At 59.5% G+C, this 5,000-nt stretch overlaps 1 pseudogene; it reads left to right on the top strand.

The window, feature by feature from the left end:
• Nucleotides 1–4,776: 4,776 nt before the first annotated feature.
• Nucleotides 4,777–5,000, top strand: part of LOC145273706 (small subunit ribosomal RNA) — a 2,364-nt pseudogene continuing 2,140 nt past the window's right edge.

The raw sequence follows: 5,000 nt of genomic DNA, 5'->3' as shown, positions 1-5,000 counted from the left end.
TTTTGACCACCATTTTCAGGTGTCGGAGGTGGGTCTGGGAATACCAACACCATTTCTGGGGTTTCACAACCGCCCGGCTTCTCCGACATATGTTGGAAAGGAGTAGCGATCGAGCGAAGGGGGCTGTCGGTAGGCGGCCGCGGGTTGCATGTGTGCCCGGGACAGCACCCCCATCCAACTAAGGGGTGTCCCCCGGGGGCCAGGGGGACCTCGTCCAGGTCGGCCGGGCGCTTCCAGACGCCTACCGACACCGGTCAGGTCGGCGAGGCTCCCGGCGGCCCCGAGCGGGACCACAGGTTGCGGAAGGCGTCCAAGTGAGCGGCGGCGACGCCAGGAGGCCCCCGGGGTCGACTCCGCGGCCCCCGGGTCGGTGTGCGGGCCTCCAGAGCTCGATAAAGTAGTGGTGTCGCTAGCGGTCGAGAAGGCACTTTTCGACGCCTACTGCCACCCCCACATGGCGGTAGGCGCAAAACTGGAAAATCGCCGACCAGAAATGTCGCTTCGTATAATCGACGTTTTTTTTGACCACCATTTTCAGGTGTCGGAGGTGGGTCTGGACGAATACCAACACCATTTCTGGGGTTTCACAACCGCCCGGCTTCTCCGACATATGTTGGAAAGGAGTAGCGATCGAGCGAAGGGGGCTGTCGGTAGGCGGCCGCGGGTTGCATGTGTGCCCGGGACAGCACCCCCATCCAACTAAGGGGTGTCCCCCGGGGGCCAGGGGGACCTCGTCCAGGTCGGCCGGGCGCTTCCAGACGCCTACCGACACCGGTCAGGTCGGCGAGGCTCCCGGCGGCCCCGAGCGGGACCACAGGTTGCGGAAGGCGTCCAAGTGAGCGGCGGCGACGCCAGGAGGCCCCCGGGGTCGACTCCGCGGCCCCCGGGTCGGTGTGCGGGCCTCCAGAGCTCGATAAAGTAGTGGTGTCGCTAGCGGTCGAGAAGGCACTTTTCGACGCCTACTGCCACCCCCACATGGCGGTAGGCGCAAAACTGGAAAATCGCCGACCAGAAATGTCGCTTCGTATAATCGACGTTTTTTTTGACCACCATTTTCAGGTGTCGGAGGTGGGTCTGGACGAATACCAACACCATTTCTGGGGTTTCACAACCGCCCGGCTTCTCCGACATATGTTGGAAAGGAGTAGCGATCGAGCGAAGGGGGCTGTCGGTAGGCGGCCGCGGGTTGCATGTGTGCCCGGGACAGCACCCCGGGACAGCACCCCCATCCAACTAAGGGGTGTCCCCCGGGGGCCAGGGGGACCTCGTCCAGGTCGGCCGGGCGCTTCCAGACGCCTACCGACACCGGTCAGGTCGGCGAGGCTCCCGGCGGCCCCGAGCGGGACCACAGGTTGCGGAAGGCGTCCAAGTGAGCGGCGGCGACGCCAGGAGGCCCCCGGGGTCGACTCCGCGGCCCCCGGGTCGGTGTGCGGCCTCCAGAGCTCGATAAAGTAGTGGTGTCGCTAGCGGTCGAGAAGGCACTTTTCGACGCCTACTGCCACCCCCACATGGCGGTAGGCGCAAAACTGGAAAATCGCCGACCAGAAATGTCGCTTCGTATAATCGACGTTTTTTTTGACCACCATTTTCAGGTGTCGGAGGTGGGTCTGGACGAATACCAACACCATTTCTGGGGTTTCACAACCGCCCGGCTTCTCCGACATATGTTGGAAAGGAGTAGCGATCGAGCGAAGGGGGCTGTCGGTAGGCGGCCGCGGGTTGCATGTGTGCCCGGGACAGCACCCCCATCCAACTAAGGGTGTCCCCCGGGGGCCAGGGGGACCTCGTCCAGGTCGGCCGGGCGCTTCCAGACGCCTACCGACACCGGTCAGGTCGGCGAGGCTCCCGGCGGCCCCGAGCGGGACCACAGGTTGCGGAAGGCGTCCAAGTGAGCGGCGGCGACGCCAGGAGGCCCCGGGGTCGACTCCGCGGCCCCGGGTCGGTGTGCGGGCCTCCAGAGCTCGATAAAGTAGTGGTGTCGCTAGCGGTCGAGAAGGCACTTTTCGACGCCTACTGCCACCCCCACATGGCGGTAGGTGTAAAATCGGAATAGACCGGACCAGGAATGTCGAGGGGGAAAAAAATGACAAAGTCCTGGTGTGCCTAGGCGTCGAGAAGGCACTTTGCGACGCCTACCGACATCCCCATGTGGCAGTAGGCGTAAAACTGGAAAATCGCCGACCAGAAATGTCGCTTCGTATAATCGACGTTTTTTTTGACCACCATTTTCAGGTGTCGGAGGTGGGTCTGGACGAATACCAACACCATTTCTGGGGTTTTCCAGTTTGAAAGTTTTATAAAACATGTTCGGTAGGAAGCACACTTTGGTGTGTCGGTTCGTCGGAGCAGCGACTCTTTGCCTCGTGGTGGTCCGGAACGTCTCTACGGGCTTGTCGCAAAGGCGTCAGAAAGTGGCATCTCCGCCGCCTAGGGCTGTCACCGTTATCGCTGTCGCCGCGCTCCAACTTGTTTTGATCCGCCGCCTTCGTTCCTGCAAACCGTGCGCCCGCTCATCGTCGTTAGGTTATAATACGTGGTACGTGTGTGTGCTTCTCCGTGGACCTAGGGCTGCTCGACGTGTCGAACGATATGTTGGAACAACTAACGGGCTCCTTTTCCTGGTTCCATAGTCGTCGTGGTACCCGCGTCGTCAGCCATATCTATGTCCACCATGCTTTCCCGATACGTTTGCTGCACTTCTGCTTCCGCCTCAGCGTTCGCCGCTCTCAGCCGCCGCTGTTGTTGCTGCCGTTCTGCCATTCAACCACTACCTGCGAATCTTTCGATGATCGGCCGAACGACCCATCGCTGTGCGACCGATAAATCCTCCGGATTAGGGAGAAACGCCGCCGCTCTCTGCCGCCGTCGAACGGAAAAACGTACATTGTAACGAACGAACGAACGAACGAACGAATTAACGAACGAGCGAACAAACAAACAAAAATAGCCGCGGGGGATGCACTATGTAGATCCTGATCCCCTTGTAACCATACGTACGTTGTTCGATGCTCTCCCGTCCTGGAAGTCGCCGCAGCAAACAGGAGGATGAGCAGCAGCAGGCGCCGCCGCCGTAACCGCCGCCTGCCTGCCGCCTCCTACTCCTGTCAGCGTCCGATCTCACAGCCGTGTGAACGTTCGCTGACACCCGATTTCTTTCCGTCTGGCAAAACCTTGGACGTCCCGCTCGCGGTACACGTGCTGCAGCGACTTCTCGTCCGACAACGCATAAGCGTCGACGTCTGCCGCCGCATCTTCTGATACGTGGACGGTGATAGCGCTAGTCCCTTCTTGCGCCACCTCCACCTTTGTTAGCGCCAAAGAAGATCGATCGAGCAGTCGTGGTCGCAGTCGATTAACCCGTTTTCACCGTCCGCAGTTCCCAAGCCGCCGATCAAGTCGTTGCTCTTCTTGTTCGTTCTTCCCATACCGTCGATTTGCACGGCTGCCGGATGAGCCATCCTCTGTCCGGCGAAGCGCTCACGTCAGTGATCGATACTTGCACCGACAGTCCTCCCGCTCGCGACTCGGTGCTCGAATCGGACTCGTTCGTTTTTATCTCGATGCGATTGTGAAAAGGGGGACCGGTCGTCAATGTCGTGTGTGTCGACGATGTTGTTCGCCCGGTCCGCCGCGTTGTTGTCGTTTTTTTTTTTTTTTTTTTCCCCTAACGTTCGCCGTCGCACGGACGAAAGGGTGAGAAAAAAAAAAAAGCTCGAAAAAGCCGCCCAAAAAAATCGGACCGAGGAGCCGCTTGCGAGAACGCGCCATGTGCACGTTGTCTCTCCTCGGTTTTCCGAGCACGAACCGACGCCGGTCGGTCGGTCGGTCGACGAAGGCGACGACGAAGGTGACGGGAAAATTTACGCCGCCGCTGCCCTGGTCCAGCTCCTCCCCGATGACGGCTGTGATGTTGACGTTGACGTTGGCGACGACGACGACGACGACGGAGACGACGACGACGACGAGACGGCATCGATGGCGACCACGATGACGACGACCTCGACGAGTTCAGTCTGCACCTTGACCTCCGATGTCCGTGTGCACTGCCGTCGTGCTGTTTGTCGTTTGTCGTATGTATCGCTGTCAAGGGTGCCGTTGTCGTTGTTGTTGTCGACGTTGTTGCTTGCTCTCTCGTCTCGGTCGGTTGGTACGTTGATGACGACGACGACGACGACGAAGACGACGACGACGACGACGAGACGGCATCGATGGCGACCACGATGACGACGACCTCGACGATTCCAGTCTGCACCTTGACCTCCGATGTCCGTGTGCACTGCCGTCGTGCTGTTTGTCGTTTGTCGTATGTATCGCTGTCAAGGGTGCCGTTGTCGATGTTGTTGTTGTCGACGCTGTCGTCTGTTCTCTCTTCTCGGCCGGCTGTGACGTGGACGTTGACGACGACGACGACGAGACGGAATCGATGGCGACCACGATGACGACGACCTCGGCGAGTTCAGTCTGCACCTTGACCCTCGATGTCCGTGTGCACTGCCGTCGTGCTGCTTGTCGTTTGTCGTATGTATCGCTGTCAAGGGTGCCGTTGTCGTTGTTGTTGTCGACGTGGTCGCTTTCGTTCTTTGAGTCTCGGTCTCGGTCCAAGTCAGGGGAGAAACAAAAAAGAGGCCATCAGCGCGGGCAGCGCGCTTCTACTGACGGCGAACCCCCTCGAAAAATAAATAAACACGTGCCCGTCGTTGTAGTTGTCTGTCTTATGTCGGTCGGTCGGTCGGTCGGTCTGTCGTTCTGTCGAAACAAAGTCCCAAATTCCAACGATACCTGGTTGATCCTGCCAGTAGTCATATGCTTGTCTCAAAGCTTAAGCCATGCAAGTGTAAGTTCACGCCACGCATTAGAACGGGCGAAACCGCGAATGGCTCAGGAACCGGACCTAATCCTCGGGACCGTATTCCTCCTCGGAGGCGATGGATAACTGTGGCAATTCTAGAGCTAATACATGTGACACAGGCCGCGATCGGTCGGCGCGCCGTCGTCGCCAC

The sequence above is a fragment of the Euprymna scolopes genome, unplaced genomic scaffold, assembly GCF_053919585.1.
Source record: "Euprymna scolopes isolate OS-2025 unplaced genomic scaffold, ASM5391958v1 sca139, whole genome shotgun sequence".
Classification (NCBI taxonomy): domain Eukaryota; kingdom Metazoa; phylum Mollusca; class Cephalopoda; order Sepiida; family Sepiolidae; genus Euprymna; species Euprymna scolopes.
The sequence above is the reverse complement of the archived record's forward strand: the minus strand, read 5'-3'. Positions and strand labels throughout refer to the sequence as shown.